Here is a 15,696-nt window from a genome sequence, read left to right on the forward strand (position 1 = left end):
ATTCCAAAATGTGGACTTACTATAGGATTTCTTTCCTAGATATCCTGACAATGCCCAAAGTCAAGAGGTGAAGAAGCTCATTTCTGTTCTGAGAGACAAGCTTCATGTCCAGATGACTAGCACCTCGAATGGCCTCACCAACTGACGGTCCATCCCTACTCTCACACTCACAGAGGGTGGCTTCATCTTCAGAAGCCCATCTGAATGACCACATTGCAATGTAATCACTCCTGCTACGGACTGAATGTTTGTGTCTCCTCCAGATTAATATGTTGAAAACTAAATCCCAAAGTGATGGTACTAGGAGGTGGGGCCTTTGGGAGGTGATTAGGTCATGAGGGTGGAAATGGGATTAGCCCCCTTTATAAAAGAGGCCTGAGAAGCCCCTTCCACCAAGTGAGGATATAGTGAGAAGACCAATATCTATGAACTAGGAAGCAGACCTTCACCAGGCACTGAATGGTGCTGGCACCTTGATCTTGGACTGCCTAGTCTCCACACTGTGAGAAGTAAATTTCTGGTTTTTTTGTTTTTGTCGTTGTTGTTGTTGAGACAGAGTTTCGCTCTTCTCACCTAGGCTGGAGTGCAATGGCGCAATCTCAGTTCACTGCAACCTCCGCCTCCCAGGTTCAAGCAATTCTCCTGCCTCAATCTCCCGAGTAGCTGGGATTACAGGCAGCTGCCACCATGCCTGGCTAATTTTTGTATTGTTTGGTAGAGACAGGGTTTCACCATGTTGGCCAGGCTGGTCTCGAACTCCTGAGCTCAGGTGATCCGCCTGCCTGGGCCTCCCAAAGTGCTTTGTAAGTTGAAATTCTACCATATCTATTTATAGTTGTATGACTGTATGCTGCAATCTGTATAATCGTAAGAGCTTTTAATTTAATGTATCAATTACTAAGAACTTTTAAACAGTTAAATCTGAAAATAGATGGGCAGTTAATTCAAGTAAGTGTTAAGAGAGAGTTACTCAGGTAACTTTAGAAAGAAAATCACATTCTTTCTGAAGCCACAAATATTTATAATGACGTAAATAATAAAAGGCAGCATATGGGAAGAGCTGGGACAATAGAAGCCCCAGGGAAGCCTGTGGGGGTCCTGCGGGTGCTCTGCTTCCAGCATGGAGCCAGAGGTGGGCCAGTCAACAAACGCTAATGGTCCTAAAGGCAGGGCCCTCACAGTGTTTCATTTCCTTAGCTTGGTGTCAGAAAATGCCATAGAAAGTTCTGGGCTCCCCATGAGGCCGATTAAAGGGATAAGAGGACAGGTGGACGCAAGTGGGCCTCAATGTTTGGGTGAGGAAGATGCAAAGTACATGAGCCAGGTGAGTAGAGAGATGACTCCGGGATGGCAAACATGAGTAGAGGTAACAGCATGCCAATGAGGACCAGGTGAGACAAGGTAGTTCTATGGAGAAGATGATCAGGGATCAGATATTTTCCTTTCTCTAGGTAGCAGGATGACACAGAAATCCCTCTTTATCAGCAGTTTAGGAAATGGAGTGTCAGGGGTCCCCCAAACCATCCCTAGGTTTGATGATTCACTAGGAGGACTCACAGGGTTCAGCACAGAGTTGTATTTATGACTGTAATTTATTATGGTGAAAGCATTCTGTGTCAGTGTCTCCAAGATCCAGCTCAGTCTCCATGATTCACTAGAATAACTCACAGGTCTCAGAGATAGCTGTTATACTCACCATTATCTCTTATTACAGTGAAAGGATACAGAGTAAAGTCAGCAAAGAATAGAGGCTTTGGGGCAAAGCCAGGAGAAACCACAAGCTTCCAGGTGAACCCTCCCAGTGGAGTTGCATGAGGACTCACTTCATTCACCCAGCAACAGTGTGTGACAACACATGGTGGTGTTGCCGGTTGGAGAAGCTCACTCAAGCCTTGGTGCCCAAAGCTCTTAATGAGGAGTCAGTCATGAAGACATGCAAAGCCTGTGTAACTGGCCTCAGCTGCCCCAATAACTCCTTCTCCCCCTACCCCCAGAACAAAACTAAGAGTTCATCGTAAGTCATTTTATTAGGGTAAACTTACCTGGTCAAACTGATACAGCCTCTCCCAAGGACGCAGGCATACAAAAACACTCATCAGTCAGAATATTCCAAGGGCCCCCAAAACTCAAGCACCTGCACCTCTTCTCCAAGGACTGCCTTCACACAGCTGGAACCAATTTGCTCACCTTTAAAAAGAGAAAAAGAGCCATAGGTACCTAGGATCTACCTCCACGCTGGGATGGCCCTTGCCTAAGCCTGACAGTGCAGGAGCGAGAGAATGAGGCATTCTTGCCTTGCATGCAGACAACGTTGAGGTGTAGTTTGTACTCCAGAGTTTCCCTGTAGGATGGTGTTGACTCTAACCTCTATGAGACTTTGCCTGAAATCACTCTCTTGCTTGACTTCCTTTTTTTTCTTGTCCTCCTACACCCACTCCTTTACTTGTCTCCCTAGCAGCATTTCAGTGATGTGCTGACACTGGCCAGTTCCAAGAGTTGATTGTTAGCAACTCTTCCCAACTCCATGTTCAGAGATATCCTGTTGGTAGCTTTAAAGTGGTCATGGTGGAAGTACTCACTATAGAGTATTTGTGGAAATTGTTGAATGCTTGATTTATTTATCCAGCTTATTTATTTTCTTTCCATAGAGCCAGTTGTTACTCATTTACTATCACACCACTGGGCATTTTCTTAATAAATCACTTGAATATGAATGTTTGTTTCAGTGTCTACTTCTGCAAACCCAACCTAAGAAAGAAACTACCTTGGCAGTTGTTTGAGAGTCAGGAGGCTCAGAGATGTAGGTTGAAATATATTTATTATATGAGGCCAGATGATATACTATTTATTTAAGTTATAAGTGGACTAAGGCAAGAAAGGCATCTTCAATGGGATTGAAGCTGAGGTACTGGCTGCCCTGACCCTTGGGTTTGATGACCTGAAAGTCCAATGGTGCCGGAGGTATCTGTGTTAGATAAGAGCCCTGTGCTGAGTCTCTGGAAAGACATGTGGACCTTTTAGGTTTGGAGCTGGACTCTGCCTTCTGCAGCAGAAAACTACTCATATTTGCAAAGAGAGAGCTTATAGTATGCTCATGGGCCCTAAGAGAGCTGGAATACCTGATGTGGGACATCAAGACACTGTGTGACTAGATCTGCCCATAGTAATCTGGGACACCAGTCATAAATTCACCCAGGCATGAACTGGGAGTTTTATATTTACCAGTTTACCAGTCAGAAACTAGCAATTTATTGTATGATGACAATGACTTGGTGTTGGATACAGACAGGTGCAGAAGGCACAAGTAAACTACATGAAGACACAATTCAAACTCTGTCATCTACCCCTGTTGCTCCAACCTCCTTCCTGTGGGAGTGTCCCATATCACCACTGCTGTAGGAGGAAAAAATCTGAGCTTGATGTACGCACGAGTTGGCTGGATACGGTGGGGTGAAACAAAAATGAATTCCAGCTGTACTACACACCCACTTGGGAGAGGTTCTTAAGCTGAGTGGAGAGGGACTTCCTCCTAGGGGGAAGACTTGGGCAGTACACTTGGTCATCCACTTTGCATGTAGGGAGGCATGGCCTGAGGCAAGAGTACACATGGACTTCTAGGCACTGGAGAACAACTCACTTGGGAGGTCACAGGCCTGGATGAAGCAAGACTGGAATATTGGAGAAGGAAGTATAGGGGAGATGCATGTGGATGGACTAATGGGAGTGGGACCAGACTGTGCAGAGCTTTATGCCTCCTGTCAATGCCCATCAGAGAGCATCTGCTGTGCAGGGGTCACTCAATGAGCAGGTAGGAAGAAGGATTTGTCTGGTGAGTATCAGTCAGTTTCAATTCTCAATCAACTAAAAGCTTGGGCCCATGAATGCAGCAGGAAAAAGGCAGAGATGAAAGCCCAACCACAGGGACTCCCTCTCACCAAGGCTTATTTACCTGCCACTGCTGCTGAATGCAGCAGAGAGACTGGATCCTGGTTATGGTGCCATTCCTTAATGGGACTGCCCCAGCACTTGGTGATAAGTTAATGACATCAGATTCCTTCCACCCTGAGCGGGCAGCAGTTTGTCCTTATTGACAAAGAAAAGATGGACACCTTTTCTGATTTATCTTCATTTCTTGTTGTGCTTCACCAGTGGTTTATAGAGTGTCTAATTTATCAGCATGGGATCCTGCATAATAAAGTCTCAGCTCAAGTGTCTATTTTATGATAAAGGATCATGACAATGGTCTTGTAAAAAAAAAAAAAAGGGTCTTCTAATATATTGGATTACTTGTAAACAAGGGGTAGAAAGTGGGAGTGGCTTATTAAAGCCTAGGGAAGGAGCCAGCTTTGGGATGACACCCTGTGGATTGGGTCACTGTACTCCAAGATGTAGTGTATGCGCTCAGCTGTCGGATGATAGACAGTGCTGTGTTGGAACACAGGGCCAGAGTAACCAACAGGTAGAAATAGTACTGGCCCCTTTCATCATCACCCCAGTCAGCTCCTTGGAGACTGTGCTTCCCATTTCTGCAGCAGGCTTCATTGCAACAGAGTTCCTGATTCTCAGGGGGCAATCTTCCACTGGTTAACATGAGAAGTTTTCCATTGACTCTACTGCTGGGTTGCTTTGGGCTCCTCCTGCCAGTGGACTATCAGATAAGAAAAGTTACCATATTGGAGCTGGCAATCAACCCCCATTCTGAGAAGCTAAAGTGGCTGTTGCATAATGAGGCAGGGAGGATTAATCTGAAACTTGGGCACTGGAGTGTCTCTTGGTGCCTTCATGCTGGGTGATAATGGTGCATAACCAATCACAGCCAGCAAAGTAGGGTAGTGGCGAGACAGTCAAGGGCCCAGGCTCTCAGGAAGAGCAGTCCAGGCCAGCTTTAGCGTTGCCCAGTCATGAAAGAAATCTGGAATTGGTGGATTGGAGCGGGAGCGGGGAGATGATGAATATTAATTGTGGCTGAGGACCAGCTGCCACAGGGGGCTATAGTTTATTCCACTAATTCTACTCTTTTTTTAAGAGCTTGCATACTCGTAAAGAGTCCACACTCTTAAAGAGTCAGTGATAGCGTGGACGTGCTAAGGGGGAGGAGCAGATCTGAGCAGTGTAAGGAGGGTACCCTCTCTAACACTGGGGGTGCCTCCTTGATTTCAGCACCATGGCGGCAGACAGCCCCACATGCAGGGCTCGCATCCACCTCAAGCTCTCCTAATTAGCTAGGGAAGGATGCAGACCTGCTGTAGTTGTAGCCTGTAAATATGAGGAAGTTAGCCAGCCTCCTAGGAGAACTCTTCAGCCAGTGGGATAACTGGCTAAATGCCCCAGCCTTCCAGTCCCTCAGTGGGAGAATTCTGAGGGGTGTGTCACATGGTTCCTTGGAGGTTCCTCAGTGGGACTGAGTCCCTGTTGCTGCAGAAATAACCAGCTTAATACCTTCGGTTGCATTAAGTTCTTCCCATCCTTGTCTCCATTTGCTTTTGCTTCTAAGATCATATTATGGGTTAGTTTTGTCCCCCTCAAAAGATATGTTGAAGTCCTGGCCGGGCGCAGTGGCTTGTGCCTGTAATCCCAGCACTTTGGGAGGCTGAGACGGGCGGATCACCTGAGGTTGGGAGTTCGAGACCAGCCTGACCAACATGGAGAAACCCCATCCCTACTAAAAACACAAAACATTAGCTGGGCATGGTGGCGCATGCCTGTAATCCCAGCTACTCGGGGGGCTGAGCCAGGAGAATCGCTTGAACCCAGGAGGCAGAGGTTGTGGTGAGCTGAGATTGTGCCATTGCACTCCAGCCTGGGCAACAAGAGTAAAACTCCGTCTCAAATAAATAAATAAATAAATAAATAAATAAATAAAATAAAAAATAAAATATAAAGGCTTTGGGGGCAGAATCAAAGACCCTTCCTTGATCTCAGACTTCTAGCCTCCAAGACTGTGAAAAAATAGATTTCTGTTGTCTTACGCCACCAAGTTTATGATACAACAGCCCCCTCTTATTCATGGTTTTATCCATGGTTTTGCTTTCTGCAGTTTCAGTTACATGCAGTACAGTACAGTAAGATATTTTGAGAAGCAGGGGAGGGAGAAAGGGAGAGAGACACTACATCCACATAACTTTTATTACAGCATATTGTTATAATTGTTCTGTTGTATATTAGTTGTTAATCTCTTACTGTGCCTAATTTATAAAGTAAACCTTATCATAGGTATGTATGTTTAGGAAAAAACACAGTATATATATAGAGTTTGGTACCATCCATGGCTTCAGGTATGCACTGGAGGTCTTGAAATGCATCCCGCATGGATAAGGGTGAACTTATTATGGTAACTTATTATGGTAACCATAGGGATCGAATGCAGATCACCTCACATGTAAACTATTTTACCCCAAGTCTTTGCAACATGTTCTGTTGCAAGGGGACCCAAACTATGTTTTCCCTCTAGCTGAATTTTTAGATCTAAATCTGGGGCTCCCATTCTCAGCTAACCATTACCTCTGTCTATCCCTTGCACTTCCAATCAACAAAACAATTTTACTGGTACCATTGGACAGGATCCTATCTTGTACCTCTCACTTCTCTAACCTCCAGAATTTGGCAAGAGTCCCTCACTTTCCTGTCCAGAATTCTAGTATCATGTGGAAAGTCCAGGTTCTCTTATAAGCATCACCCTTTCCCTGGAAGGAAAGCTCCAAGAACCTCATTTTGGTTGTCAGGTCCTGAGCTAGGTTTTCTTCTGGGCAACAGCAGCTCCAAAATTTCTGTATAGAGGGTTTGTAGATTATAATCTGATTGGAAGGGGAGCGGGCCCTAGTAGATTTACTTGAAACTGTGTTATCAAACCACGTTTAGAAATATTATGTGTTTATTTGGAGTGATTTTGGCAGTGGGGATAGAGGAAGATTCTTTGGTTTCATCACTCTGTGGCTCAAAGGTGGCCAAGGGAAGCAGCTCCAAAAGCTTTGGACATTTTTTTGACATCATCCTGGCCTCTCCAAAGCAGAAAGTGCTTTGTTGGGCAGGCCCTCAGAAAACAGCTCGGGAACTAAGGGAATGCCACTGGCAACCTTTGGCCTTTAAGTGGTGTAAGGGTGTCCTCTAGTGGCCATGACTCAGAAAATCTCTGGCATAGAGCAATGCTCCTGAGACTGGTGGCCTGTTATCATGGTTGGTTGGGACCAACACTGTGGGACAGAGACCATTATAAAATTAATGACCATCATCATGGAACAGAAACATAAGCAAAGGGCAGGAAGACCCTAATGAGACAGAAAATACCTTCACAGAACTGACAGACAAGATGGACCAGACAAACTATCATGTGACAAACATCTAATTCACGGCTTAGATCATTGCCATAGGCAACTGCTTGCCTTCTGGGAGACATCGCTGGTGATAAGGGGGACAAATGGAATTTTGCCAGCTCGCAAGGATTTGCATTACTGAGTATGCATGGATTCCTAGACTTTGCAATTAGAAGCAAGTCAATGCTGGCAATTAGATTTATATCTTAAACAACCTGGGTTCTCTTTGAACACCCCTGGAAATGTTGACTATAGCTAGTATGTGGGGAAAATGCTAATTTCTTCATCATATATGTTCAGAAGTTGAAGTCATAGTTATAGGCTGCAACAAGTAAACTTTCAGTAAGAACTGATTCCTCGATGTTCTGAGGAGAGTGGAGTGAAGCTTGTTGGGGTGAAGTCTGGCTGTTGTTGGCAGCTCTGTGGGTGTTGGGAGGGGAAATGGTCTATCTGGGATGGGTGGGACAGAACCAGACAAGACACCAATACCCTGCTAAAGCCCTTGTCTCATTACACTGTCCTGTCTCAGGGCAGGGAAGACTCAGTTTACCTGTTCAATCCTTCTTGCCAGAGCAAAAATCCAGCAAGACTCCCACACTTGCTTCCCTTCATGGGTCCACAGATCTCTGTGTACTCTCCTCACTCACGAGGGACAAAACTCTAAAATAATTCTGTCTCTTAGGATTCCAGCAGAGGTCGAGGCCTCACCTCCCTTCAAGCAGCTCACAGGATCAGGAGGGGCCATAGATTGTGGGTGGGAAAAAGGAACTGCAATCAGGTTCCCATGTCCCTAGAATCTCGTTTACTCTTCAAAAGTTAATTTGATTGAGTTCATTTTCATGAAGGCTCTGGCTTGGACAATGGAGGATTGGGGGAGGTTTACAGTTTGGGCCTTGGAGGGCAAAAAGTGGGATAATATTGTCTCTGGCCCCCTCTCAGTTTCCCATGCCCTCCTTCAGTAGTGTCTGAATCCTGTGGAAAGGGGGCATGCAGAGCCAAAGGTGTATTTTCATGATGGTCTCCTTCAAACCCAGAGGTTGAGCAGCACGACGTGGGCTTCTCAGGTCACAAAGTATGACACAGAACTGGGGAGAGAGATTGACCTAAAGAAGCAGAAACTCAGACATTTACATCTGCACACAGTTGTTGACCATGGAAGGTATCTATTAGCACAAAATCAGAAAGAACCCATATGCCCAACACTAAAAGATCATTGAAGTAAATCATAGTTTACTCATATAATAGGAACCTATAAAACTATTTAAAATAAGGTTTTTGAAGATTTAATGACCTGGATAATATTCATTCTAAAATGTTTAGTTTAAAAAAAGACAAAATACAAAATTTGAAACATTGTTTTAAAACAAGTTGCTTGCAGAGAAAAGGGACTGGCAGAACATGTTAACAATAATGATCACTGAGGGCGAATTTGAATTATTTATATTTTCTTCTTTCTCTTTTTTCTATATTTTCCAATCCTTAAAAATAAATGTTACTCATAACAATAAAAATATCATTGTTCATAAAAGGATTGAGATTTTGTGAGCTGGTTTGCCCTCCCTGTCTGGCCCTAACAGAGAGCACACCAAAGTCATTGTAAGGTCACACATATCCCTTGTCCCTTGTAGAGGTAGTGAGAATACAGTGCAGTCCCCCAGCAGGACCAATTTAGCAACAGGAACAGGGCGATCCCGTGCCCACCCTCTGCAGGGAGCAAAAAGACAGGCTCACTGTGTGTGCTTCACCTGATCCAGATGGAAGCACCGACCCTGGGATCGCTCCTGAGCTGCCGCTAAGAGGAAAGGGGCCTCAATCTCTCCCTCCTCCCACCATCTGGAGATAGACACAGCCTCCAAAACTGCCTGTTTCCCCTTTTTCTCTGCCCCCGCCCCCAAGTTATCATAAAGTGTATATTTATTCATTCAGTGCTAACACAATATTTGGCAAGTAAAAGCAGCCCAGTGAATGCTAAATGAATGAATGATGCCTGTGGAGCAAATGCTGTTAGTGTACCTGGGGTCAATGGGCCAGTGAGATGCTTTAGGGACTCATTGCCACCTGAGATTAATCTGCTTGCTGGGTCAGGGAGCCCACAGAGACAGAGTCCTTACAGAGCCAGTATGAACAGAGAGTCAGTGTTCCCGGGGATGATGTGTTCCCTCGGGGTTGCCATGTTCCCTTCTAAGTGATCAAGGTGCCCCTGAGGTTGGGGTTCCATGGGATCAATGCATCCATGGGCTTGGTGTCAGGTTGTCCACTGGATAAGGATTCCCCTAAGGTAAAAATGCTCATGATCTCAGTGTAAACTGAAGCCCATCCAGGAAGGTACAGGAACATACCATTTATGCCTATGAAGCTAATATTCTCTGTCAAAGCAACCGTCAACCCAAGTTCATTGCCACTGGGTAACTGGTGCTGAACAGATTCTCAGGGGAATAGAGAGTAAGTGAGAAATGGTGGGGTGGTGGGCCCATGGCTTAGTAGGGCAGGGTGGTGGGCATGGTATGCGGGACTGGTTGAAAGGATCAATTAATTTAGGTGGCTCTGGTGAGTGGAATGATGTGATATAATTTTAGGAATAAAATGGATTAGTAATTCGAGGGTTCTAGTCAGGAAAATGATCGGCTAGGGAGTTCTTGGGAAGCTGTTTGAAGGACTGGGTAGAAAGAGATTTGGGTAAAATTGTCGACAGCCTCAAAAAGGGAAATTACTGTGGTAGGGTGGACAGGCAGCTGGGGGCGAGGAACTTTGGAACAATACCTTAGTTATAGGTGTTGTGGGCTTGTTCTTTTTTTTTTTTTTGAGACGGAGTCTCGCTCTGTCGCCCAGGCTGGAGTGCAGTGGCCGGATCTCAGCTCACTGCAAGCTCCGCCTCCTGGGTTCATGCCATTCTCCTGCCTCAGCCTCCCGAGTAGCTGGGACTACAGGCGCCTGCCAACACGCCTGGCTAATTTTTTGTATTTTAGTAGAGACGGGGTTTCACCGTGTTAGCCAGGATGGTCTCGATCTCCTGACCTTGTGATCCGCCCGTCTCGGCCTCCCAAAGTGCTGGGATTACGGGCTTGAGCCACCGCGCCCGGCCTTGGGCTTGTTCTAATTTTCTGTATACTGTGGAAATTCCACCTCAGCCGTAACTTCCTAACCGCTGTCAATGGTCACTGCTTCCGCTTCCTGCTCAGCCTGTACTCCAGGTTGGGCAGGTGGTGGGACAGCCTGTCTCAGGAGTGCTGGGCCACTGTTTCTCTTGTGTGTTTCTGCATCTCCATTTCCTGGGCCTTATCCCGCCCTAGGATACCTTTACTGCTCGATTGGACGACTCCAATCATCTCTCAGACTGCCAGTGGTGTGATCACCCTGAAAGGCACCCCTGCCCTCTCTTCTGAAGCTTCTGGATGCTCCTTCAGCTATCTTGGTATCAACATGCCTTCACAGACCATTCTCTTAGTCTCTTCATTGTGTCTGGGCCACAGCTTGCCTCTGCCTTGTTCAGCCTAGTCTCACTTCCAGGTATACCTCTTGGCCATCCTGTAAGCTCTATTCCAGGCCTCTGGTTCCATTTCCTCAGTGAAATGCCTTCTCTAGGCTCTTGTAGCCGTCTACAATCTCAGTTCCAGAAAAGACGTCCTGCTTTTGGCTTTGACTTGAACAAGTTAAGCTTCCTGAGAGGTGGTCAGGGTCTCAGTTCTTCTGTCCTCCACTTCTCAGAAGAGAGTCAAAGCCTCCAGGCTCTGAGAAGCCTCTAAGGAAAGAAGGCAGGGTTGGATTTTGCACTAGGGCCCTGAAATGTTACTCAGGAGGTTGAACAGGGAGTGGAAGAGGCAGAGTAAAGAGCTGTGAAGTGGAGGGGTTGAGGCCTGGGGCACCAGGCACTCTGGAAACAGAGATGAGTTGGGTGACTCCCAGTTCTTGTTCATTTCTGAGCCATTTCACATACAAATGAAAACACATGTAGAGGCCTAATTTTCTAGGCACATGATAAATTAGTATGTATAATTTCCCAAGATAAATGTGGACCCTCTAATTTTTAATGAAATATTATATATTCTTACAGATATAACAAGTACTTATGTACTTAATATTATGTCATATTTACTTTATATCTTATTTTTTATAGACAGGGTGTTGCTATGTGGCCTAGGTTGGAGTGCAGTGGCTATTCACAGGCATAATCATTGTGCACCACAGCCTTGAACTCCTGGGCTCAAAGGATCCTCCGTCCTCAGCCTCTCGAGTCGCTGGGAGTACAGGTGTGCACCACTGCTTCTGGCCATATCTTATTTTTTAAAGGAAAGCCATTACAGATACAGTTGAAACCACACCTGTATCCCTTGCCAATACTGTTCCCTCTCTTCCTCTTTTACTCTCCAGAAGTAGTATCTTAAATTTGATTTTATCATTTATTGCATGTTTCCCACTTTTTTTTTGAGATGGAGTCTTGCTCCTGTTGCCTAGGCTGGAGTGCGGTGGTGTGATCTTGGTTCACCGCAACCTCCACCTCCTGGGTTCAAGCGATTCCCCTGCCTCAGCCTCCCAAGTAGCTGGGAGTACAGGCATGTGCCACCACACCTGGCTAATTTTTGTATTTTTAGTAGAGACAGGGTTTCTCTATGTCGGTCAGGCTGGTCTCGAACTCCTGATCTCAGGTGATCCGCCCACCTCTGCTTCCCAATATTTCTTACTTTTTATAGTATACGTAAAAATATAAGGTATTGTCTTTCAGGTTTTTATATTTTTATATATTTTTTGAAAAAGTATTACCTAAACATGGCATAACATTCAAAAGTTATACAGAAGAAACAATAAAAAGTACATCTTTTGTCCTGTCCTGTGCTCCACCTAGTACCTTCTCTCAAGGCAATCAGTGACAGTAGTTTCTTGGCTGTACCTTCACAAAGATTCTAGGTATTTATTATCACTTATTTTCCCGTACACAGTGACAGCGTATTATAGACATTTTCTCCTGGCTTTTTTCACTTACTCTGTATCCATATTGATATGTAGAGGACTGTCTCATTCTGCTTAACAACTGCATAGTATTGTGTTTTATGGATACATCATGCTTGTTTTCTGGTAATAGTCATTTGGGTTGATTACCATCTTGATGCTATGATAACCAAATATTTCAGTACTTATGTATGTACTCATTACATTGTGTCATAACGAGACCAGTTTATTTGTAGGATATACAATGAGGAGTGGAATTCCTGGGTTAAGGGTATGCATATTTGTAATTTTGACAAATACGAATTCAAAATGCCTCCATAGAGAGGGCTGTACTAACTTTTACATCTACTAGCAATGTGCGCCTGTATCACGTTTCCTCTGGCCACTCCAGCATTAGCAACTTTTAAAATTTGTGAATCTGATTTTTAAAAATGACATCATAGTTTTAATTTACGTTTTACCAGCGAGATCAAGCATCTTTTCATGTTTCTTTGTGTGTCTGTGTGTGAGCTGTCTGGTTATATCCTTTACACACTTATGTATTAAATTGGCCTTCAAAAAACTGTAGGAATTCTGGGACAAGAATATTAGCGCTTTGTTTGATACGAACTGCAATTATTTTCCCAGTTTTATATTTGTATTGACTATTTGTGTGTGTATTTTGCCACTCAGATTTTTAAAATGTAGCTAAATTTGTCAGTCTTTTAAAATAACTCCTGGATTCTCAGTTCTTAGAAAGTTCTTCCTCACTCATAAATCATTAAAAACACATTGCTGTGTTTTTTTCCTCATATTTATGTTTTTTTTTTTCAGACAAGTTTTTATTCCATGAGCAACTTATTTTGGTGCAGGTAATGAAGTAGGAATCCAACATTGTTTCCAAATTACCACTCGTTCGCTCTTAAGTAATCCATCTTTATTTGCTTGAAAATACAATTTTATCATATTCTAGAATTCTGATATCCATCTTTAAATTGACAAAAACTGTATATATTTCATACGTGATGTTTTGATACACGTATATTGTGAAATTGATTACCACAATCAAGCTGGTTACATCCATCACCTCACATACTTATTTCTTCTGGTGAGAACATTTCAAGATCTGCTCCTAGCAATTTTCAAGTATATACTAACTAGCCACCCTGCTGCACAATAGGTCTGCAGAACTCACTGGTCCTGTTTAACTGAAACTTTGTACCCTTTGACCAACATCTCCCATTTATCCCCTCCCTCCAGCCCATGAAACCACCTTTCTACACTCTACTTGCGAGTTCGATTCTGTGATTCCATATCCAAGTGGGATCATGGCTTATTTCACTAGCATAACATCCTCCAGGTCCATCCATGTTGTTGTAAATCAGTTATTTCCTTCTTTTAAGGTTAATAACATACTATTGTGTAGATGTACCATATTTTATCTTTTTTTTTTGAGATGAAGTCTTACTTTGTCGCTCAGGCTGGAGTGCAGTGGTGGAATCTCAGCTCACTGAAATCTCCACTTCCTGGGTTCAAGCCATTCTCACTTCAGCCCCCGAGTAGGTGGGATTACAGGTGCCCGCAAAGATGCCCGGCTAATTTTTGTATTTTTTGTAGAGACGGGGTTTCATCATGTTGGCCAGGCTGGTCAAGAACTTTTGACCTCAAGTGATCCACCTGCCTTGGCCTCCCAAAGTGCTGGGATTACAAGCATGGGCCACCACGCTCAGCCGTATCTATCTTCTGTTGATGGACACTTAGGTTGACGTCTTGGCTATTGTGAATAATGCTTCAGTGAACATGTATCTCTTCAACATACTGATTGCATTTCCTTTGGATGTATACCTAGTAATGGGATTGCTGGATCATATGTATTTTTATTGAGGAAACTCCATACTGTTTTCCACAATGTCTGTACTAATTTACATTCACACCGAGTGTATAAGGGTTCCCTTTTCTCCATATCCTCACCAACACGTGCATTTTGAGTCTGCTGAACTATTTGGTTTTATGTTCTTTTATGAACCAGTACCATACTGCTTTAATTACACAGTTCTGTAATATATTTTATTTCTGGAAGGGCTAGTTTCTCTCTGCAGGGATTTTTTGGAAACATTTTTATTTTTCCATATACATTAGAAACAGCTTGCCCAGTTCCAAAATAGCTCTTTGTATTTTATTGTAATTATGACAAATATGTAATTTGACAGGGAAAATTAACACCTTTTAATGTTGTCTTCTTATTCAAGAACATGATATGCCTTCAAGTGATTATATCTCATGTTTCTCATTAGCATTTTCAAGTTTTCAACCATATAAATTCGGTAGTACTAATTTTTAAAAAACCCTCCTCCTTTCCACTTTATTTTTTCTTTTTTCTTGAGAAAGGGTCTCATTCTGTCACCCAGGCTGGAGTGCAGTGATGCAATCTCAGCTCACTGCAACCTCTACCTCCCGGGTTCAAGATTCTCCTGCCTCAGCCTCCCAAGTAGCTGGGACTACAGGTGCGTGCCACCACGCCTGGCTAACTTTTGTATTTTTTGTTTTTTAAGTAGAGACGGGGTTTCACCATGTTGGCCAGGCTGGTCTTGAACTCCTGGTCTTGATTCACCCGTCTCGGCTTCCCAAAGCGCTGAGATTACAGGTGTGAGCCACTTTGCCTGGCTCTCCTTTATCTTCAATATCTCTATTTTCTCTTGTTTAAATACAATGGCTATTAAGTGTAGAATACAGCTAAGTAATAACACCACAATACGGTCATTAGTTCAGGTTGGGCTAATATAATAAATACCCATGATGAAACACCACTGCCCAACCTCAAACTAGATCATTGCCAGTAACGATATTGACTTATTTTACTTGCCAGCCTCTTCTCACCACCAAAGTAAACATTATTGAGAATTTTTAGTTTATCATTCTTTTGCTTTTTGGTTTTATCATATATATATAATATACACACACATTAGTCAATTCTCATTTCTTGCAGATTCCATATTTGTGAATTTACCTCTTGCTAAAATGTATTTCTAACTCCAGTATCAGTACTTGCTGGGCTTTTGCAGCCATTTGCGGACATGGAGCACGTGAAAAAATTTGAATTGCCTGCTGTCCATGTTCCCAGCTGAGGTGGAACAACGCCTTCTTGTTTCAGTTCTCATAAACAAGTATCCTTTTCAGTCTATTTAGTGTCATGTCTTTTGCATTTCTGTGGATTTTGCGGCTTTAGGTGGTCCCCAAGCACAGTGCCAAGTGTTCCTAAGTGCAAGAAGACTGTGATGTGCCGCCTGGAGAAACTGAGGTAAGCTTCACTCAGGAATAAGTTAGTGTGGTGGGCTGAGTTCAATGTTAATGGGTCAACCATATATACTAAGGTATCTTCAAACAGAAACACATGTAACAAGTTTATGTACTGATCGGTTGATGAAAATGTGACCAGAGGATCATAGGAACCCAGTCCTGCATT

Source organism: Piliocolobus tephrosceles, chromosome 13 (genome assembly GCF_002776525.5).
Source record: "Piliocolobus tephrosceles isolate RC106 chromosome 13, ASM277652v3, whole genome shotgun sequence".
In the NCBI taxonomy this organism is placed as follows: domain Eukaryota; kingdom Metazoa; phylum Chordata; class Mammalia; order Primates; family Cercopithecidae; genus Piliocolobus; species Piliocolobus tephrosceles.